A 25,474-nucleotide genomic window follows, 5' to 3' on the forward strand; every position below is an offset into this window, starting at 1 on the left:
ATGATAAAGCAGCTTAAAGAGCCAGGTGTACTTTAAAGCCATTGCTCTTAATGGCTACCTATATAGCCTTTAGAGTTTTAGAGCCCATGAGCATCTATGATAGGATAAAAGCTCCTACTAGGCAAGAAATTATAGGAGAGCTTCTAGCTGATCTCAGTGAGTGTAAGCCTCATGTCTCAAACTTGTTTCCTATGAGCACACTAGGAAAATCTTCAGTGGCATTTAGTGAATGAATTTTGGTCATTAAATTATCATAAAGAGGAAGGTCCTTAAAGTCTAGATAATGTAAAATATTCAGTTTTCTCAAAGGGAAATAGATGAATGTAACAAATTATAAACTCGTGAACTGATATTAATAATAATACTAGAGTAAGTTTTGAATTAGTCATTTGTTCCCCCAAGAGAAAGGCTGGATCAATGAAAAACATAATTTTTTTTCTTTCATTGTCTGTAATTTCAGGGTGAACCCCTACCCAATATTTGGTTTTGATATGAGATCAATGTGTGTGCATGCACGCGCACGCACACGCACACACACACACGCACACACACACACATACACCCCAAAAGGTTATGAAAAGGTTTATTACTCACGTAATGTGGCTTTCTGGGGAGAATGGCGTGGCTCCTAAGGAGGTCTGAAAATGGCTAGAAAGGGAAAGAAAATGTTATTGGATTGGGGTTTCTTGTGGGCAGGAGGTGGGGCTGGAATGAGGGATCTGCCATGTGGTTTGAACTTCTTGCCAGTGCTAAAGGAGAGAACACCCAGGCTTTCTTACATAGTTGTCCAGATGTGAGGCAGAGGGAAAGAGGAAGGAGTGAAAATTAAAAGCTGTCATCAGTTGAACATCAAAAATGGACCACATCCTTTATTTAAATGATGAAACTACTGATAGATGGGTAAATGATAAAGTCATTGTACATTTACCTTCTTAGAATATTTACTCTTGCTTCCCTTCCTCTTCGCCCCACCAGGTGTTTTTTGGTCCTGTCAACCAAGGATGTGTGTTAATTTCCTAACTTCGAATGTCCTGGGACCTGCAGGTAACGTGAGTTCAAACCTATAGTCACAAAGGGCCAACTCTGGTTACAGATTATCAAAGGAGATGTTTTAATTTTTCTACCCAGATCCTAGTAAATTTTCCTTATCACCTTTTGACCCTGGGCCTTTTTGAAAAATATGTACTTATTATTTAGAAAAAAACTTTACTAGGTTTGAATTAGTTTTCAGGACATCTATTTTACAATAATATTAGAAATGGACATTAATGTCTTTCTATTCCATTTTATTTCCCATTTAGACAGGTATAGCTAATTTTTAACATAGTACTTAATAATATTTATTCTGCATATAAAAGGAAACATGTTAGAGACATTATAATAGAAACAATGTTTGGATATCAAACTCAAAGTACTAATAAATTGTGCATCTCTATGTGGATATTCATGAAATATTTACTTTCCTTTATAGTTTATATAACTTGCATGATAATCTTTGATTTTTGTTTTATGAGGATTGATAAAATGCACTGTACAATAGAAGGGTAAATGCAAACATTTTGTGAGTCATAAAATTTTTTCAGATGCTTCCACATTTAGGGTATATGTGCATAGATGAGGAAAATTAGTAATATTTTATTGTTTTTTTATTTACTAATTTATTCAAGTAGTATTTGGGGGCACATACCTGTATGAGGAAGTGTTTTAAGTCCTGGGTATATAGTGGTGAAAAATAAAGTTATACAATTTAGAGATCTCATAGAATGAATAAAAATTTACAATTGAATTGTGTTTATAGAAATTAATATTTTTATGCTTATCTGCATCCTTAGAGAACTTCCCAAATGATACATGTTTTAAAGCCAAATATAATTAAAATTAGAAATATTATTTCTAATTGCATTTTTCGATAAGAAAAATGTCTTAAAATAACATTACTAAGGTCTTTCCATCATCAATGTTCAACAAACATTTTAATGACTGAGGAAATTTAATCATTAAAGTTATAAAAAACACCTTTCTGAAAAATTTTATTAACTGGTAATTCATAGAACACATCATAGGATGTACTATCCTTTATATTTTTTCAACCTAAGGCTCATTTAAAATTTTCTGTCTTAAACTTGTTAATACATTGATATTTCATCATGTCAAGGATAATTTGATGCCATTGATATAATCAGTACTGCTGATATAAAACCAACCTGGAATTCATATAGCAGGAGTCTGAAAATAGTCAACTAAATGAAATCCCCCAAGTGCTTGATGTATATTTCCTTGATTTCCCCAGAAAACGTTGGTGTGTAAAGCTTCAACTACATTATATCTTCAAAAGTTTTCATACTTTAGGGACCCACAAACAGGAAAAATAGAGTTGATTTAATTATTAATTGTACCCTACTACTTTCTAACTATAGGATCAACTCTAAGCAGTTAAAAAGGCTTAATTAAATAATTTCATTCTATTGCAGCCACCTCATAAATAATTTCATAGTTTCCAAAGGCATAAATTAAAAAATGATTATAGGAAATAGCTTTTCAGCATTTTTAAGATGCAGTAAATTATTGGAAAACTTGTAGGGTCAGTACTGTAACTGTTTAACTGCAGCATCCAAATCATACTAATTTGAACAGTTTCAGGAACACAAAGTAACATTAGATTTTGTTTTAAATGGTAATTTTATACCTACTGACATTCATCCTTTGCTATTTCAGAGTAGAACTGGAGCTTTTCTGCACATATCACTTTTGAGGCTTAATAAATGATCATATATAGTTTTATCCCTTCCCTAGAGACTTCATTTGTTTTTCTTTAAGTAATTAAGTTAGATTTTGGTTTCTTTTACTTTTTATGTACTCTTTTTTTCTCATTTGAAGTGTTATTGTCTCCACATTTTACACTTCATCAGAGCAACAGGACTATTATAGTTAATTCTCCTTAAGAGAATACTATACAGCTGTTTAATTCACAAGGTTGAGAATGAAACCATGTAAGATGAACAGAGTAACCAAAATTATCTTAAATCTCTTGCATAACATACATTTAAATTTAATTATAGGCAGTTATCCTATAGTTATCCTCAACCAGAATACTTTTGTTGTGACTCATTTAATAGTAAACATATCTTAGATCTTTACCGTATATAGAAAAATCTAAATAATTTCAGTAAAGTAGATAAAACAAACACACACACACAGAAAAGTAGAATTTCCCGACACAACTGTGCAGTGAGATGACTGTTAGTTGAGGTTTCTAAACTTGAAGGAATTACGCCCAGTGTCCTCAGAGTAACGCAAACTAGATTCTTTCTACGCAGCCCACACCTGAAATTCTATTCACATGTATTTCTCTTTATTTTATGTCAACCATTTGTTTTCCACACCTGTATTTACTATCATGCTGACTTGATGATGCAGAGAAAGCACATTTTCAATATGCAATCACAAAAAGAGGTTGACTGGTACCAACTTGTTAAAGCTACCAACTCAATTAGTTAAAAAATCTCTCTGTCTTTTTCTATCCTTAAGATTGCAAAATGTAACATTTATATGGGCTCTTTAGAGGAAATCAGCCACATAAAGGCATGGGGAATTTGTAGTTCTAAGGCAGGGCTGATCTCGTCCTATGTCAGCTGTTAACTATTGAAATGATTTTCTACTGGTTGGTGAAAAGCTCTTGCCTCCAGTCCCTGAGGGTCACTTATGCAATATGCTCACCATGACTCCTTCCTAGAGATTCTGAGGACCTTGCCTAATCCAGGGGGAATTTCTGGCACAACAAAAGGTATCCAGGATCCTGCTCTCGTATCTGTTCTGACTGGTTTGTTGTCTTTTCCATATATTTGTTAAATATGTTAAACATACATCCCTGGTGTAAGAGATACAGTCCTACTAGGAGACAAATTCTACATTACTGTTGGTCATATGATCTATTATCTGTGTATTATGCCTTACAATATAAAAATGAGAATAAAACAAAAGTTGGTAAATAAACCCAGAAACGCATTATTTGCAGATTCAGATGCTCTTTGTATAGTGAAATATATGAGGTAAAGTATGAAAAAGTCTGAATGAAATGTCTAAGTCAGAGCCAAAGATGCTTGTGTCCTTCCATCTTTCCCAATGCAGTCTTGGGTTCAGAGAGCAAATAAGGTGGTGTGAAGTGCATAGAGAGTTATTTAGCCTAACTGTTTGCAAAAGCCTAAACCACAGACAGGAAAAAATGATGTCCACCGCTTTGACACAGGGGATTTTTTCACATCCATACTGGGGCAATTCACCCTAGGAGTTGTCGTTTCAAATTTCTTAAAACCCAGATCAAGAAATAATGATCAGGGACTCTGAGCTTCCACTGCAGGGGGCATAGGTTCGATCCCTGGTTGGGGAACTAGGATCCTGCATGCCATGTGGTACAGCCAAAAAAAAAACCAAACAAATAATGATCATTACATGGAATTCTTTAGTCATCTCTCCCAGACATCCAAAGTGGAACCTATGAGTCAGGAGACAAGGATTTTATACAGAGTGAAAAGGAAGGGATACTGTAGTAAGATTCTGATCCCTCCAATTACTACTTGTGAGACTCAGAAAATAACTTCCTTGATAAAATGTGAATGCTAATACTAGTTCAAAGAATTGTTTATGAAGATTGACTATGATAATGTATGTAACAAACACATCCAGTTTAGTGCTTGGCATATTTTGAGAACTCAAAAGGTGATATTATTGTTCTTACGTACACTATTAATGATTATATACAATGTTAGTTTCCTTGCCATTGGAAGATTTCCATATTTTCTCCTTCTCTTATTTACGATTAAAAGTGCCAAGAGCAGAAAAATATCAAGAAAAACGAAGATGGAAGGAAGAAACTGTTAGAGAGTAAAGGGGCTGTTTATTTATTAATTTGGAGATAGTGGTATACATATGAATTATCTGCCAAAGTAACTTCCTATCTTTTTCCATCAGTGATTTCCATAAGTGAGTTTAGTCAGAGATCTCTCCATTCCCTCTCCCTGCCTCTTTCTCCTTACTTTTGGTACTTCTTCCCACATCAACACCAAGAAATATTCAAAATATTATTTAGGATCTTTTCTATTCTTGAAAGTTTTTGGTAGAAACATATGTAAGCCCTAAAAAACATCCTAAGGTGTACCAATTATTGCCTCAGCTGCATGTTTTTCATCTTTGCCAGTTTTCAGTCTGTATCTCAAAAAAGTTAGGTTCTGGGGAAAAAATGTCCCTGTAACCCAAAGCGATTCCATTGCTTTAATAGCTAGAATTCTCTTTGGCCTGACGTTACACCCTAGTTTCCACCAGGCCAAAACTGTACAGTAATGCAATTAAAACCACTCATTTCTGATTGGTAATATCTCACACAATTAATAAAATTGTTTTATGTACAACTGAATTTTATTTATAGAAATTAAGATTTTGTATGCTTATTTTCATCCTGAGTAAACTTTCCAAATAATACATTTTTAAGAACATCATATATGTTAATGAGTGTTCCATGTGCACTTAGAAGAATATGGATTTTGCTATTTTTGATAAGTGCCTTTTAAAATACATCTAAAAATATTTTTTCTGAGTTCTTACTTTTTCTGTGTATTCATAACAGCAATGTTTCTTCAGTTCTATCTATCACTTTTAGTGCATTATAAAATATACCCTTTTTAAATGGGATCTAATGAGTATCAAATTTATTAGATTCAATTAATTGTCCTTTATTGTAGAGATAAAACCTAGTTTATTGAAATTCATTATTAGGTGGCTTAGTCTGTGAGTTCCTATGATTTGTTTTTCATTCTTGTTCTTAACTGTGATTTGTCTTTTAATGATTTCCCTTTTGTGTTCTAATATTTAAGTATAAAAGATATGCCACCTTCACAAAATGAGTTGATTACATCTTTTCTGCTTCAGAATAGCTTATATGAAATGATAATTGGCTATTTCATAAAAGTAGTAAATAACTCTTCTATGAAATTATTTGGTTCCAGAAACTGTGTGGATATATTTCCTTGCTAATTTAAAAATATTCACCAAGCTTGTTGGTCTGCTCAGGATTTTATTATGTAATGAGTCAACCGTGTTCATTCATATATTTTATAATAATCTACTTCAAGTGGATAACCAGATTTGTTGTATGATTATAGCTATATTCCTTGTATTTTTAACTACTTAGCACTTAAAAATCCAACTATGTTAACTTCCTGTTTCTAGTTCTTTTTTAAATTAAAATTTCCAGGACGAATGATATTTATTTATTATATTTCTCAAAGAACTATCTTTAAACTTTTGATCAGTTCTTAAGCTTTCCTGGTTTTAGTTCACTGATATTTGCTTTTATCTCTTCCTTGTGTTGGTTTTATTTTTCCAGCTGTCTAAACTGAATGCTTAGATCAATATATTTAATTTTTTCTAACTTAATGATAACATATTTAATGCTAGGATTTTAACTTATAGATATTTTGTGGGTATAGTCTATAATTTTTAGTCTCTAGGATTTAGAAATAGATATTTGCTATAGTGTTTGCCTATTTATCTTCAAAGGGAAGTTGGCCTGCCTTCTAAGTATCTATATTCCCTGCTATGCACAGTTAATGTTCCAAGGAGTAACCATTGGACCGAAGTGAGACAATCCCTAGCCTGGACAAAAAGAACTGGACCAATTTTACATATATATGTGAATTTTATATATATATATATATATATATATACACACACACATACTATACATATATTTATAAATTTATATGTGTATATATTCATGATACATATACACATACATATATACCCTATATATGCTCATATATGTTCAGTTATGCATATATGTTTGTTATATTAATGTTATACATCTAAATTAGCATATAGGACATATTCTATATGTTATTTTAAAATTTTCTATAATCAGAGTTTGTATTTCATATTAAACTTGTGTTTTACAGATTCCAAGGGGCTAAAGTTTAAATACTGACACTTGGTTATTCATTTCTAGTGTTATAAGATTATGGTAAAAGAATGTGGTCTATATAATAGTATATTTCAGAATTTATTTTTTAAATCTATTTTTTGTTCTTTTTTTGATTCTCAAGGCTCTTTAAAATTAGTCTATATTCTGTATAGTATAATTATAACATATATACTAATCATACTTAATAAATATACTATTACTGCTTATTTTTTCTCTGTGTTATAGATTAAGACTGCATTATAGTATTCCACCAATAAGGCATTTCTATCATGTTCTTTTGATATTTTCAATTGTTTCAGTTTTATACATTCCATATTATACTAACAGATATTCAAAATTAATAATATTCATTATGAACCACAGTTTATTAATATAGAATGATGATAGTATTTTCTTGTCTTTATAATTTTTGCATTGCTTTTAAATATTAATTCTTCTATCCCTAGTATTTTATATATGTATGTTTTTCTTGTTTAAACAATCATTGTCACTTTGTTTTAGATTTGTCTTGTAAACCAAAATCGTGAACTGGCTTAATAATAGTGCCTACCTCATAATCTTATAAAGATTGAGAAAATGTATATTAAGTTTTTAATGCACATTCAGTGCATGGTATGCATGCAAAAGACCTATCTTATGTTCATTATTAAAAATTATTATTATGATCATTATCAACATATTTTATTCATTCTTGCTGTTAATTTTGTTTCTGTGATTGGTCATATGACCTATACTTTCTTTTCATTTACATCTTCCAATGATTTATAATTTAGTTTTCTTGCTTATATATATTTTATATTGCATAAAAAATAATATTTTATGTTATATTATGTTGTTATATATGATGAATAACCAAGTGTCAGTATTTAAACTTTAGCCCCTTGGAATCTGTAAAACACAAGTTTAATAAGAAATACAAACTCTGATTATAGACAATTTGAAAATAACATATAGAATATGTCCTATATGCTAATTTAGATACATAACATTAATATATATAACAACATAATATAACATAAACTGGGACCCAGGCTAAAGGAGTACGCACCATCAGGTACATACTTTTTGCATGGTGAAGAATAATAGTAAAAAGATAGAGTCAAACCATGCAGGTGCATGTAAAACTTCTGCTTGGATGATGGTGTATAAGGTCAAGTCATTTTTCATTGGCCAGCAGAAGTCACATGGCCAAACTAAAGGCCAATGGAAAAATATACTGCTCCTACAGGAAAGCATGGCACGGGCAGAGAGGGAATGATAATCTTGAATAAATACAATCAATCATAACTGTCTAGCATAAAACTCTTCTGCCAAAACTTCCTGTGTGTGTGTGTGTGTGTGTGTGTGTGTGTGTGTGTGTGTGTGTATCTTTGCTAAAGTACATCAGGCACTTGCATTTTTAAGGAGCATATACATAAGTAATATATTTTTTCACCTTTGCATCTTTGTGCTTTTAGAATGTTTTTTGGTTATTTTTCCCTTTAGTAGGTATGAACCCTTTGGGGCACTAAAATATTCCCCTTGAAACTGACTTGATGATTCTTTAGATCCAGGGAAAATAAAAGTAGATGGACAAGGGGAAAAATAACATAAGAAATACTGATATTTAAAAGAGAAAAGGAAAAGAAACATCCTTAAAATACTAAACAAAAAGAGAGTAACAGAATGAAAACTGGTAGAGTACAGGTAAAGGATTTCAGTGAACGTTTCAAAATGGTAACATAGTCAAATGCTGCTAAGAGATCACGTAGGATAATGAGAAGAAAGAATCCATTACAGTTAATAAGGATGCCATAATTTTCTCGATGAGAGCACTTTCAAGAGAGTGATAGAAAAGATGTTATTCTACAGTGGATAGATGTGTAAATGAGAAGAGAGGGAAGACAAGCAGGTGCAGACAATCCTTCTTAGCCCACTACTGTTTTCTAGGAGCACAGCACTTAGGTAAAGTTTAATTTTCTCCTACACAACTCAAGTCAGCAAAACAATATTCTGGCAGATTCTTATTTTACAGAAGAAGAAAAGGAGGCTCAAAAAGTTACTCATTTATCCAATGACACACAGCTTGGATTCAAATCCAGGTAAAACTAATTCCAAAGGCAATCTTTTCCTTAAACTTTCCTTGTTTTCCTTACTTAAAAAAGAACTCAAATTCCTCACCTAGACATAAACCGACTATGATTAGATGGCATTATTTACATCCTTCCAAGTCTAGATCATCTGTAGTTCCCATATTTAAATTCAACTCCATCAAGAATAATATTTTTTAATCATCCAATATAACTTTGCAACTTATTTATTTAGGTATTTGTTTATTGTGAATGACATTCTCACATTTAGATCAGAAGTCTAACATACTATGTTTAGGTCATTTTGAGGAGCAAAAGATCATTATAATGCTGATGCCTTAGACTATATTGTTTTTCTTTCACTTTTATTGCCTTCTAGTGACTGGTTGCAGCTTTTGAAAATTAGATGGGAAAATTAGCAGTTATTTGTGTTGAACTTCCTACAATGTAATTGCTCTTGGGCATTTCAAAAATTAATTATTTTAAATAAAGTTATTGTTTGTTGAGCATTGTTAAGAAAGTCTTTTTGTGTTTGTTATTTTATTAAAAAATTTGTGATAAAGCAGAATATGCATTTGGACATATTTGATAAAACTTTTTCTTAAGAATTAAATGTACCTACATGTGTTAATAAAGCAAAGGCTATGGGTAAATTAATCCCACTCTAGGAAAAACATATTTTCTGCCACCTATACCTTTATTCTATTTTAATCACAACCAGAAATCTTCCTGTGGTAACTTACATGTAGCCACTATTAGATTAAATCATTGAGTTATGGTTGACATTCCTCTATTTCAGTTATGTAATTTTTAAATGTTTATTGCATTATTCTGTTATTGTTGAATAATTTTAATTAGATCTTGTCTAGTTTACATTAATCAAGCTCTGGTACTGTGTAGAAATAAAAATTTTTAAATAACTTGAAAATATATTAATGCATTGCTTATGATGATGCTTAATAGAAACTACATTCATTTATCAATCAAATCATTCCAATCTTATGACATTTACTTTTGAAAACAGTAAAGCAGCAAATAGAGTTTTTAAGAAACACACAGTGATTTTTTTTTCTGGATGATAAAAATAATTTAAATATTATTGTGAAGTTATAAATAATGTTTAATACTACATATAACAGAATGAATTAATATCTATATTTCAATTATACAATCATATATCTTTTAGCTAGTATGGACAAAATTTTAATCAATGAAACCATCTACTTGTAAATAACTTGAAAAGGTAAGACTTGTCAAATGTCACTTAAATCAGTCAGAAGAAATAGTAACTACAGTGACATTTTAGTCTAACAATCAACAAAAACAAAAAATATTAAATAAGCTGCCACACTTGGAAGTTGGTTTTGGACATTTTTTAAGTAATTAATATTTGTTCATTAACACTATCTAATAAACCATAATCATGAAATTTCAAGTACAAGAGCAGATAATTATTACTGTATTCAACACCACATTATTAATGTAACCTAAAGCCCATCGATACTTTTTTGAAAATGATTTTTTAAAAATGTACTTTTAAATTATATATTTGAAATTATCAACACATTGGTATTAGAAATATGATAATATGTTTAACTTACTTATGTAACAAATAAATCTATTTAGAATCAGATAGTCTGATCCACAGTCATACAACTAATTTTTCCTGGCCAAAGAACTGGTGGCACAATCTTTTCTTATTCATACTTGTCCAGCCCCTACAACTGTGGGACTACTATCACAGTTAGAATTAAACTTATGAAGATTTGATAATGAAACATTTTTTAAAAATCAAAGTATGAGCTGTTCTGCTTATTATATAATGATTTCTCCTTAAGAAGGAACCATTTCCCTCCATAGAAGATTTTCTGGGAATCGGGGTATGTCCTACTTACTAAGATTTGATTGAAAAAAAAAAGGCTCAGAATAATCAATAAGGAATATATCTAATTTATATTACATGAATTGCTCTAAAATTTTCTTTTTCAATAAAGAATATGTTTTATAAATATGTCTGTAAATATAGGTGAACTTCATTTTGTAATGTTTACTAGCATTCTGTAATGTGTATACCATTATTTATATCTTCCCTTATTGCCAGTCATTAAGGATTTCTATTTTAAAGTATTAAATGCAATATTTAATAAATATATTCGCTTTCATATCTTTGTGAACATATAAGAGTATTTGTGTAGGTTACATTTGTAGAAGTGATTTACCAGATCATGAAGAATGCACTTATATTTTGATACTATTAAATTGCCTTCCAAAAATAGATTCTACCAATTTATAATCTGTTGTACATTAGTTTCCTTGTTTTCATAGGAAAAAGATTCTGACACAGGTTGTTTGCAGATGGGTCACTCGGTGATACTCTTAGGAACAAATCCTATAAGAGGGTGATGGAAGCAGGATTGGGCAGAGGAAGAATTTGAACACATATGCTTTTGCAACAAACACTTTAGACAATCCCACAGGGAATTCTGAATCTGGATTGGCCACTTATGAGATGTCTCCAATTGTTTCCAAAGAACTAGGCTTTTGTAATCCTCATGTTTACTAGTCACTGGAAACAAGGTGCCCTCAGGTAGGGACATAACCTTGGGTAAAGCAGCCATCTTGACTAAAGGCAGTTTCTGGGAAAGGAGTCAGACATGAACTCTCATCTGACATCACTCCTGACAGTTGGGTATTGAGTGCTTTGGTCCTGGAAGGTAGCATCTGGGTGACACATGACAGCATACACTACAATTTACCCTTTGTACCTCTCAGATCCACTTATTTACATAATAAATACACTACACCTAGTGTCAGCTTCTCCAGAATTCTGGTTGGCCTCTTTTCTTGAGAAAACTTACAAGAAGATTGTTGAGACAAACTGAATTTAGCATTTCTGCTAATCTAGGTGCCTTACCTGGTAGGGTGACCTAGCTCCTCCTCTCTAAAGAGTCTGATTCCCTGGTCATGGTGTCCTTTTCAGATCATGGCTGCACGCTTGTCCATTTACTGTTGATTTGGGGCAGGGTAGTATCTCCTAGATAGAAAACTTATTCTTTCCTGCCTTTCTTGTATAAGAGTGGCTGCTCTTTCCCTCTGATAGGGTCAATAACCTTGCCAGGATGATGGTGTCTTGCCTTGCCTATCAGTCTCTTGGCACAATAAGCCTGAAGTTACCACACTGCAGCCACCAGTTAAAGTCATTCAGAGCCACCAGCAAATGGGACTGCAGTGTGGCAGTGGTCATTTCAGTTTACACCCACATACTGAGATGTCCTGTGACAAAATTGGGACTTGTTTCTCCATCGTTAGCTGGATATACCCCCATACTGCCCACCCATAGGTATGAATTGAGGGAGTGGTGCTAGCGTAATAATGGTAGGTGACAGGGCATCTGAGCTGGTTGTTTGTACATCTTACTTGTACCCTTCTGCCCTGATCATGACAACACAGATATTATGTCCATCTAACCATGGATTGCTGCTGGCTCCTCCTTAACTTGTGATGTGTCTGAGAAAATACAGCTCATGATCGGAAGTTCTGGTTACATGGTTATGTGACATCTCATACCTTTCAGGGTACAGTAGCATGCCACAGCTGTTTCTCAAATGATATACTGATACAGTTCTCTGCTACAAATGACACGGGCTTTACTCCAGAAGTCAAGAGTCTACATTGTAGTTCTCCTATTGGACCTTGTCATAGGCCCCACATCATGTCTTTTCCCAATTAAGAACCTCTAGGTTCTTAATTTGTATGGTTCAAGCTACAGAATAGATTACACAATAGCCCAGAACTCCTGAAGGGTCCTTCAGTCCTCTGACTCACTGGACATCAGTACTCTTCCATCTCATTCACTGAAAGGATTGGAGCAGTAATCTCAAATGGAGAATATGCTTCCTCCAGAACTCAAAGAGGCCTTTCAGGTTCTGGGAGGTACAAGATGTAATAATTTGTCTTTTAGTTTGAAATTGATATTCTAGTGTGCCCCAGACCACTGTACTCCTAAAAACTTCAGTGGTGTTGCAAGCCTGTCATAGGGTTATCTTCTGTCATCTGGAACACTTGTATCTTACCAAGGACTCTAATGTACTTGTCAGCTCTTGCTCATATGTTCAGATTTACAGGATGCCATTGATATATTAGACCAATGTTATGCCTAACTGGTCCACACTCATTTGTCAAATATGATAGAAAAGTTAACTCTAGGACAGATGGTTGTTTATCTCTTGTGAATACAAAGTACTTCTGCTCTGATCCTTCTTCCTATTAGAGATAAATAAGGTATTTACTAGATGAATGACTGTCTACCATGGACCTGAGGCCATGTTACATGCTAAGCAAAGATACAACTGGTAAACAACTATAGTTGAGGTTACTACTTGGTTAAATTTGTGGTAGTACACTACACTCATACTCAAGGATTCATCTAGTTTTTGTATAAGCCGGATTGGTGAATTAAATTGGAAAAGATGAGAATCACCACACCCAATCCTTTGCAGTTTGAGGGTGACACTCATCTCTGTATTACCCTGAGGTATTTTTTTTTTGTACACTAATTTGGCTGGGGAAATTTCAGGGCCTCTATTTGGCTCTCCCCACTGTAACTCTTACCCCATAGGAATGGAGAAGACTCTTCCGATGTGAGGGTTCTGCTAAATATCAGCTAAGTCCACTTCCAAGACTAGGTGAAGTGACCACTTGGGGGTATTCTGTGGACTTCGAGGAACCAAAGGGAGTCAGATCTGGGCCAGGACTCCATTTATTAGCGGCCCCCATACCACCTCACCTTAGAAAGAATAAGAGGTGGGAGCGTACTGATGCTTTGAGGTGTCAGGTATCTGTGTCAACTCAGACCAAGGGTCCCATAGTCCTTGAAATGTCTGGGTATTATCCTTTCCCCAGTACACTATGACCTGAGTAAACTTCCATAGATCCCTGAAGAGAATAATTACTGTCTGACCTTGTAGTGTAGTTGCAGGGTTCCTCTTCCTTTGAAACAGCCTCTCCCTTCAGCCATTGGGATGCAGGTCTGAAGACAGACTTAGATTCAGAGATTAGACCAGAGATTGTGACATTTTATGGGGAAAGCTGCCCTCAGTCTCTTCAATGACTTTTGAAATTTATAGATTGAACAAATCTTTGTTTGGCTGTCATCTATCTTGCCTTTTGGAATTCTGTATTCTGTTAATCATAAGAATGATTTAATATACATGGTTTCATAGTATATTTTGAAATCTGATTAACTTTTTACAAAATTTTGTGGTATTAGTAAATATTTTCTCTTCATAATGAACATTAAATTTCTCCAAAAAATTTAGAGAAATTAATTTGCCTTTAATTGAGTATAAATTGAAAAGAAGTAACATTTTAAAAGTTTTTACAGTTAAAGTTTTATGGTTTTCTTTATACAAATATTTCTCTCTCTCTCTCTCTCTCTATTTATCTATCTTCCCAAATAATTTATAATTGTTTTAGTGAATGATGTTACTTTCTTTGCTTATTAAAGATTATTAAGAGAACTACTGAATTTCAAAGGCATATATTGTTACCTTTCTAAACCATTTTGATTCTAATAATTTAAAAATTTATTCTCCTTTCTAAGCAATACGGTATTGTCTGAATGTAAGTTTTGTTTCCCTCCTTGTTGACATTTATAGCTCTTTTTTTCTCTTACTGCATTGGATAGAACTGCCAATGCCACATTGCTTTTTATTTGATTGAAGGAAATTATATCATGGTTATTTTAAATGGTACTCTTTCTAGTATTTCACCAATAAGGATGATTGGTGTTTCGTGTTTCCAGGAAATATGTCTTAGTAATAAATATAATTTTTTCTGTTTCACCTTTTATAAATAACAGATTTTATTAATTTGAGGAGTTTAATTTTATCTAATGCTTTTTAAGCAAGATTACTGTTTCTCTTCAATTTCTTCGACCAACTAACATGCTAGATTGAACTAACATTTTTCTAATGTTGAACCATCTTTGGATTTCTGGAACAAGCTGAGGTTGGCAATGAGTTACTCTTTAAATACACATTTAACATTTAAGAACTGCAAATTCACACATATCTGTAAATAAAATTTGTCTATATTTACATTTTAAATTTCGTCATTGCTTGGTTTTAGTATGAGAGTTATCCTAACCTCATAAATGATTTAGGAAATAATCCATCATTTTCAATGTTCTGCACAGTTTATCAAGTATAGATATTGTTTGCTTTTGATAACTTTGTAGCTCTCAGAAGTCAGAGTCTAGACCTGGTAACCTTTTTTTTTTGATATTAATTCTTAAATATTTTAAAATGTTCCTATAAGTTAATTGTCTATTCTACTTCAGTTACTCTTGATTATGTCTTGTTATATACACTTTTTTACTCTACCATTCAGAGTATTTCACGGTAGCCATAATCACAAAATACATCCTTCTGAGTCTTTTATCAACATTTTGTCAGGGTATACAATTGAGTTCAGATAATCTTAGTGACTGACTTGCTTGAAATCTACACATTTGTAGATTATGCCAGAACTGCATTTCAAATCTCAGTCTTTCAAGCAGTCAATTGTTCAATTCTGGTAGGCTCTTAACATTTTGTGGGAGTAACACTGTAAGGGTAGCTGGGTGACTTCTGTTATTGACTCTGCAGCTATCAAGCAAGCCACTCAGTTGTTATGGGTTTATTTCCTCATATATATGACTAGGTACATTTTGAAAGTCCTTTCAGTCTAGGACTACTGATTATGTTTCTAATATAAAATGTTATTTCAAAATATATATAATTTTCAATCTAATGTGAGAAGGTGTTTTATAGTGGGAGAAAAACCTTCAGAATAATGATACAGTTTCTCAAGATATAAAAACTTGTAAGAAAACATCTGCTACATTGCAAAAGGAAACTGGGAAACAGTATTATAAATCCTGATTACAGTTTAATATCCTCATCTAAAAGTAGCAGAGTAAAATACAGAAAACTGGTTGATTTTTAACTCATTCAAATTAATAGATTTTTAGAATATTATTTTAGAGATATTAACAAATATATGTGAATAAAAGATGTATTTATGGTGAAAGTACTTAATTACCAGATGTTATCAATAGACTCATTATTCACAGTATCATAGATTTGCCTAAAATAATTTGTGGTAATTGAGGATTTTTTTCCCAAAGTAGTATAAAATTTGACATAATATCATACTGAGGTATGTTCACTTAATTAACTTTTTCAGTCTTCTTTAATATTTTCATTGTTTTGTCTGTTCATTATAATTTAAAGAATATATATTCTAATTTATACGGCTATGCAAATGCCTATAAAATACTAGCATTGAAGCAAATTATGTGACATGGGAATTTATGTAGCCTTCCCTGAAGAAAATATTACTACATAAAGCAAAAGTAAATTTGCATGTTTTGCTCTTTAAATCCATTCATGAGCTAATAAAAAAAAATTCAATATATAATTTATAATAAATGTATATAGGAAAGCCAGCATGAAAATAAAACATTCATTTTTAAGATTCTATCCTACAGAATGTATTAACCTATTATAGAAAATGTTTACACTTGCATGACTTGTAGAACTTAATTTTATATATGTATTATATTGTTAATTTAAAGATTTATTATTTTCAAATACAAGGGGAATTATAAGGTCATTTCCAAGAAAATTCTGTAGTGAAACAGATTATTCACATTGTATTTTCTATTTTTTTCATGTTTGTTATTTTCATCTTTTTTTGCTTGTAGGCTTTCTCAGAATCTAATTCATGTCAGAAACTTAAGTTAATGGCTTGCTGGAAGTTCAGAGTCCAGTTCTCCAAGTAAGCATTATATTAGTATTCATATGGAAAACCCTATCAGTTACATCATAAACATAAGTTATTTTTATTCATCTTGGGAGTAGAAATATGTTCCTTTCTCCATTATTGGAAATTGTAGGGTAAATGGATACAATGAATGATCCCTTGGTGTTCTTAGTGTTAAAGCAATAATCTTAGTATTAAAACAATAGTTCTGAAGTCTTTGCAAATACACTGATATCTATAATTCTGGAAAGTGAAAAATATAGGAAAATAATGAATAGATTACCAGATCACATTAATAGCAGAAAAACAATAAATCGGCTTTGCAGAAAAAAAAAAAAAAAAAACAGTAGATAGAAAGACAAACCCTTAATGGTACTTATTGGATTGGACTTGATGACAGAAGAACTTGCTCTTCCTGCAAATGGGGAATGTGTTTTGAATGTATATGTATTATCAGGGAAAAATACAGCTGTGTGTATCATAACTACAACTATTCTTATTCACCTCTTCATGTGTAGCAGAGATATAGCTAACTGTATAAGGACTTTTGTCCTTTTCAAGTCCTTGATACCATTCTGACCCAGGATAGTGAGGTAATATCTGGACAGTGTGTGTTACCTTATGGACTCTATAGTTATGCTTGTTATACCTATAAAAGGATGACATTGCTACCATTCTCCAGAGCAAATGATGTATGTAAGCCTGAAAGGTCTGAAAATTAACTATTTACCCTCTCCCCCACTAAGTTAAGTGTATTAATTTTCTATTGTTGTTATAACATATTAGCAAAGACTTAGTAGCTTAACACAACATATTTATTATCCTACAGTGGTGGAGGTCAGAAGTCTGAAATGGCTAAAACCCAGGTGTCAGCATGGTTGTGCTCCTTTCTGAAGACTCTAAGGGATAATCTATTTCCTGGTCTTTTTCAGCTTCCAGAGGCCTCCCACTTTCCTTTGCTTGTGGTCCCTTCCTCCATCTTCAAAGCCAGCAGCATCTCTAAATCTCTCTGTCTGTAATGTCCTGCCTCTCTCTTCCACATTTAAAGGACCCTTAGGATGATATCAGGTTTACCTGTAAGATCCAGGATAATCTCCTTATTTTAAAGTCTGCTAATTCACAACACTAATTCCATCTACAACCTTAATTCCCCTTGCCATGTAACTGAGCATATTCAGAGATTTTAGGGATTAGGACATGGGCATCATTGGAGGGGGTCCAGTATTCTACCTACCACATCATGTTATAATGCCTTGTCATATTATTACATTAAAAATACCTTTAGAGTCAGCCAAGGGATTATTGAGTCTACCTGCTATAAAATAATAAAAGAAATATATGAGAAGAAACATTAGGCTGGGAGTCAGAAGGTAAAAATTATAATTCTAATTCTGCCCTTAAGATATGCATTGCGTTCACAAAGTCACATTGATATCTGTGAGACTAAATTTCCAAATATGGATTGGGGAACCTCCAAATTCTCATTAAACACTATAATAAAATTGATGGTTATGCGAAAGAAAGAATGTCAAGTCAAACCAGAGGCTTATAAAATCGAAAGACTAAGTAGATAGTACTAGACCTTGAGAATTATCAGATACAAGACTCCAAAGAGGAACATAGCTGATTTTTTGACTTTCAGAATCAGCCAAAGAAGGAAAACAATCCCAAACTCTGTATTGTTTTGTCATTTTGGGGGCCATGCAGTGAGAGCTGGATAAACAGCCCTCAGTGCCTACATGGTCCACAGTCTCTGGAGGAAGAAATGTCAGCAGGTTATGCACATGCCCCCGGGAGACTCTTATATCATGGCAGAGAAAAGTTTGGGGAATTAAGTGTGTTTTCTAACCCCTCCAAAAAGCAGTGCATAATATGTGAGGAGAAGAAGTGAGGACCCAATCTTCATGGAAATGTCTCTAGTTTGGGTACAGAGAGGGTTAAAGCCCAAGCATTCAGACAAGCTCTAGGATAGTTGAGAACTTTGATGACTAAACTGTAGAGCCAGAAACATCTCACATCTCAAGGATTTTTAGATGGGTGAAGTGAATAAGCATTCGGAGGAGGGGGGAGCTTCAGATTTTCATGGAAAATTTTAATCTATCCTTCATAAACATATCATCAAATTTCTCATTATAATTTAATATAAACTTAATCTCAATATAAACTTCTTATACTATGTTCTAGCTATTTCGGAGACTTCTTGGATTAAGGAATTAACTATCAGGAAATATTATGTAAACTGACTACCCTTAGAATTTGATAAAAATAGCAAACATGAGTACATTTAAGAGTGCGTGGGTATGAGTGTGTGTGTATATTCATTAAAGTGGCATTTATCATCTCTAGCCTACATAATTAACACATGATTGAAACTGAAGATTTATTAGCCTTCTAGTGTAACAAATATTTAACTAAATTTATTCTGAGAAAATTGTAAACTTACATACTTGAATTAACGTTAGGGACATCTTACAAATAATGGACTTTTGCTGAGCTAGTGACAGTAGCGATCAAGAATGCCTTTTCTCTGTGAATGATAGGGATTAGCAAGACCGAAAATGACACAGAGTAATGAGCTGTTTTGAAAGTAGTGGAAATAGAGAATTTGGGAACATATCAGGCTATCCCTGGGCATCCATATGCATCCTGGAATAACTTCATGTCCATAGCTAGGAGTTGAAACCAGGGGTTCAGGCTGCTACTCAAAAAGTCTTAATTCTGAGATTTGCAGACAAGGTAATTCTCTCAAACATACAAACATACTTTCTAAACAACTGTGTTACCATGACTAGAGCTGAAAAATATTCTACTATATTTTCTAATGTCCAGAGAGTATAATAATATTATAAAAGAAAGAAGGAAGATTCATATTTATTTCCTTCACCTTTCAAAAGTAGTTTACAAATAAACTATTTTCCAGTATTTCCTCTACCAAATTACATCATATATCCTAAAGCAAATGCACAGAGGCATAAAAGATAAAATAACACCTGTATGCACCAGAACAGACTAATTAAAAACCATCCTGCATTTCTTGACAAGGAGACGACCTAAGGCTAGAAATAGTTGAGTTGAGTATGATAGAAAAATGAAAAACTGAGGATACTCAGATGACTCCCTCATAGGGCTATTTTATGGCATGATTTATGGACTGAGGATGGGGTAAGCCTGACTGAGTGTATATTCAATCATAGCAACAATAATTCACAACAATGCACTCACTGATGATCACTCCAGACTATGCATATACATTTTTAAAATAAAAGCCATACATATTTAAGTCAGCAATTTTCTAATGGGTCATTTTAATTACTATCACTTATGCTTAGAATTTATTTATTGTGTACCTGAGAATCACAAAGCCATTTATCAGCATACTGCTTCAATGGTTCCCACATTAATACATAATATTTAATTAACAAGGCTTGTAGACAGAGGTTTTTCTATTTGCCACTTAAGCAAGCTTCCTTTAAATAGATATTTAGCCAAATATTCCTCCTATTAGTTTAGAACAGGTTGCTAAAGGGTGACATTTGATCTCTGAATAGACCAATTTTCATCCTATACTGCAAATTTTTACTAAGCATGCCTTTAACTTAGTCTTCTAAAAATTGTATTCATAAGACATTGTTGGTGGCTCATCATAAACAGTTATTCATCATCACTGAACATAAAGTTCACTATCAGTTTTGACTAAAAACGTACCCATCATATAATTTTCATAAGTCAAAGCATATTCTTAATGTTTGTACTATATTAAATAGAGACTACTAAGAGGAAAACTATAGAAAAATTGTCAGTAAACTAAAAACTAAAGAGTATTATGTAAACTATTTGATACAATTTCAAATGGTTGTAGATTCCGATATTTTCCTTCACTAAAAACTAAGAAAGAAACTTCTACTTTTAATGTAAACTTTTACTCTTTTACTTGGCAACAAAGATAAAAATATTTAATTCTCAGTAGTGCATGCTCAACATTTCCTTTGGCACAATTTCAAAGGATTAACTAATTGACACTCTGAAAATTGCTGAATGGCACATACAATAAAATATAAGTAGATATGTTTACTGTATATTTATAACAATGACAGGTTGTTTTTGATTAATAGATGTTAAAGCTACATTATTTATGGTATATCATGCCTTCTGAACAGAAAGAAGCTCACTTTTGCTACATGATTTTCCCTCAAACAAGTGGTAGAGCTACATAGAAACAGATGGGAAAGCCAAATTGTCAACATTTGCTTCTCTTCTAAAGAGGAGATGAGATAGAATGAGGAAGGAGTTTGCTGATAAAGACTGAGCAAGAAAAGAGTAGCTTCTTGGTTTTTCATAGGAGGGTAATGTTCTGGGACACTGAGTGAAAAAACACAAAAAACAAGCTGGAATAAGGAGTGCCTTGGCCATCTGTTTGGCTGTCAGAGTTAGACATAATTCAATAAAGCTTTTATACTTAAAATTAAATAAAAATTATGGTCTCTATTTAGCTTTGTTAGTATACTACATGCAAACACACAAACTACTGTCAAACACAATCTAGTGTTTTATTCAGGCAAAGAGGAACATGTGATGATTCTCTGCCTTTTTCTGAATTGTTGGTAGGAATTTGAGTAGACTACAAGCAAAATAGATGGGGTGGTCAGACATCTGCATATAAACTGTGGATTTACTCCTCTTGTTTGTCTAACAAATTGTTATGAGACTTGCATGGATTTCTATAGGTTCTCCCTTCTAAAAACTTTATGGTAGGTAGTAAGCAGGAGCTAGATTCCACCCTAGAATGAAAATATCATATGTTCAAAAGTATCTGCATACTTATCCACTTGTTCATTTCAACAAATATTTACTGAGGGGCTACTGTGTATCCAATATTGTTCTAGGAGCTGTGGATATAGCATATTCCAGAAAGTCTGACGTGGTCAGAAAGTCCTTGGAGTCACACTAATGCAATAAAGAGAAACCACAGCCAAATAATCAGACCCATCCTGGCCCTGATGATGCGGATGCTGGATTTTACAAACCCATGCATTAAAACAGTATTATAAACATGATAAAGGATTAGAAGACAATTCTTTCAGTGATAAAAGGAAAATATGAGTGTAATAATTGAACAAATGGGGACTTTTACAAGATTAATGAAAACTATAAAAATGGAATTTCTAGAACTGAGAACTAAAATAATGAAATTTTTAAGATCCTAGATAACCTTCACATCTAACTGCAGAGAGCAGTAGAAAGATAATGAACTTGAAAACAGATAAATATAAACTTTTCAATCTGAAGAACAGAGAGAGAACACAGATTGAAAAAAAATGAACAGAACCACAGGGGCCTAAAGAACAATATCAAATAGTCTAGCAAGTATAACATTTAAGATCCAGAAGAAAAAGAGAGTGAGAATAGGGCAGAAAAATATTTCAAGATATAATGGCTGAAAATTTTCCATATTGAATGAAAACAACATAGAGATTCTAGAAGCCCTGTACCCCTAAAGCAAATGTGAAGGAAAAAAAAAAAAAAAAGATTTGTTATATCATAAATAAAGAGCAAAAAACAAAGATTTTTAAAAGAAATCTTGAAATAACTCAGACAATAAATACATGGAAATAAAAATTTAAATAACTGTTGATATATTATCAGAAACAATGAAACCAGAAGGTAGTAAAAGGATACATTTAATTGTGTGAAAGTTAAAACTCCTATATCCAAGAAAAATATCATTCAAAATGTGACTGAAATAGAGATATTTTCAGTTAATCAAAGTTGAAACAAGTTATCAACAATGGGCCTATTCCACAATAACACTAAAGGAAATTCTTCAGATTAAAACAAATTGTTACAAGGTGGAAACCAGAATCTTCAAGAAGAAATTTTTTAAAATAGTAATTTTAAATATAAAGGACTATATTAATCTTTTTCTTCTCATAATTTGCTTTAAAAGCATAAATAAAAAATAATAACACTATAAAATTCAATTGACTATACAGAGAAGAAAAAGATTATCACAAAGAATGAGTATAAGGAATAAATGACAATGCTGTTATAAAGTTATTATATTTACAAAGTGGGATGTGAGATATATGAATTGTCAAATATGAAGTGAGAAGTTGGATATGTGGAGTAGGAAGTGAGAAATGTAAGATGTAAAGTGTGAAATGGCACACTACTGACTCTAAAAAACAATAATATATTAGGGATGTCTATTATTATACAGAGAGCTACCACTAAAAATAAAAATAATACAGTGAAGTATACCTAATTGGTATAAATTAATATTCAGAGGTAATCACTCTGGTTAAAAAAGCATTAGCCAATTTCATGCTACCTTTAAAAAGCAAAATTTAAATATAAAAACACAAATAGGTTGAAAATTTAAAAATGGAAAAATATACTAGACAGACCAGATATAAAAGGGCTGGTGCGACTATATCACTATTAGAAAAAGTAGGTTTCAAGACAAGAAGCATTACAAGAGCAACACTAAATGGAGTAATTTATCATAAAGGTATTACAAACTTAATATGTATACCCTTAATAACAGAGCTTCAAAATTCATAAAGCACAAACTGACATATCTAAAGGAAGAAATAGACAATTTAAAAACATAGTTAAAAATTTGAACCTCATTTCACAGTAATTTTAATTGCCTTCTCTCAGATAGAAAAAAATGGACAAAAAAAATCATTGAGTGTAATAAAAATCTGAATAGTACTATCTGAACTCAATGGTATCTAGACAATATTATACTCAAGCCAATGATTGAAAATGCATATTCTATCAGATGTATATGGAAGATTCACCAAGATAGACTATAGTCGCCACAAATATCTCAGTTCTCTGTCTGCCATCAAAATAAATTAGAAAGAAATGCATAGAAGATACTTAGAAAGCCCCTAAATATTTATAAGTTAACTATACTACTAAATAACTCATGAATCAAAAATAAAATCACAGGGGAAATAAAATACTTAAACTAAAAGGTAGTGGAAACACAGCTTACCAACATCTGTGGCATACAGCAAATACAGTGTTTAAACTGAAATACAAAGTTTAAAGGACTACATTTTAAAAGAACTGGTTAAAATCAATGATCTCATTTCCCACACTGAGATGCTAGAAAAAAGAACAACAAATTAAACCCCAAATAATGAGAAGAATGGATGCGGTAAAGATTAGAGTAGAAATCAACGTAAGAAAACAAACAATAGATAAGTCTTACAAAGTCAAATGTTCATTCTCTGAAAATCAGAATATGTCTAAAATTGTAACAAAATTAATAAAGAAAAAAGACAAAACACACAAATACTGGGAATGAAAAAGGGGATATCATTACAAATTTTAAAGACTAAAAATGGAATATTTTGAAGAACTTTACTCCATGAAGTATGATAACTGAGATTAAGTGGACATGTTCCTTGAAAAACATAATTGACCATACTAACTCAAGAGATCAAAAAGAATTTGTTTAATGAAGAAAATTCGAGGTCTAGATAGTTTCACTGGTAAATTCTATCAAATATTTAAGGCAGGAATTATAATATTCTTATACTTACTCTTTAAGAAATTAAATGTGAAGTGAGTACTTGCCATTTAATTTTAGAGACTAGCATGACCCTGATACCACAAATCTCACAGACATTGAAAGAAAAATATAAACAAATATCCTTCATAACATAGATGGAAATATCTTCAACAAAACAATAGCAATCTAGTAATATATAAAAAACAGTAATCCATCATGACCAAATGGGATTTAGCCTATGAATGCAAGTTTAGTTTAGCATTTGAAAATAATCAATGCAATGCAACATAGTAATAGAATAAACGATAAGTAATACCCACTTACAATTTAAAAAACCCTCACCAAATTAAGAATGAAAGGAAATTTTCTCAACTAATAAAGTGTATCTATAAAAAACCATATAGCTAATGATTGAATGATTATTCCCTAAGATTGGGGACAAGCAAAAAATTTACACTTTTACTAAGTCAATCACCATGTTCTGCAGATACCAGCTCATGAAGTAAAATAAAATAAAATGAAAATGACAAATATAAAAAGGAAAAAGACTGTTCAGCTGTGTTTATCTGGTCTACATATTTGTCTCTATAAAACAATTCCTGGGCTTCCCTGGTGGCGCAGTGGTTGGGAATCTGCCTGCCAATGCAGGGGACACGGGTTTGAGCCCTGGTCTGGGAAGATCCCACATGCCGCGGAGTGACTGGGCCCGTGAGCCACAACTGCTGAGCCTGCGTGTCTGGAGCCTGCGCTCCGCAACAAGAGAGGCCGCGATACTGAGAGGCCCGCGCACCGCGATGAGGAGTAGCCCACGCTTGCCGCAACTGGAGAAAGCCCTAGCACAGAAACGAAGACCCAACATAGCAACCAATCAATCAATTAAATAAATAAATCTTAAAAAAAAAAAAAAAAAAACAATTCCTAACAAATCAATCAGAAAATTTTAACTATAAGATGTGAATTTAAGAAGATTACTAGGCTTCCCTGGTGGCGCAGTGGTTGAGAATCTGCCTGCCAATGCAGGGGACACGGGTTTGAGCCCTGGTCTGGGAAGATCCCACATGCCGCGGAGCAACTGGGCCCGTGAGCCACAATTACTGAGCC

This window comes from Balaenoptera borealis (genome assembly GCF_965194805.1).
Source record: "Balaenoptera borealis genome assembly, chromosome: 3".
Taxonomy (NCBI): domain Eukaryota; kingdom Metazoa; phylum Chordata; class Mammalia; order Artiodactyla; family Balaenopteridae; genus Balaenoptera; species Balaenoptera borealis.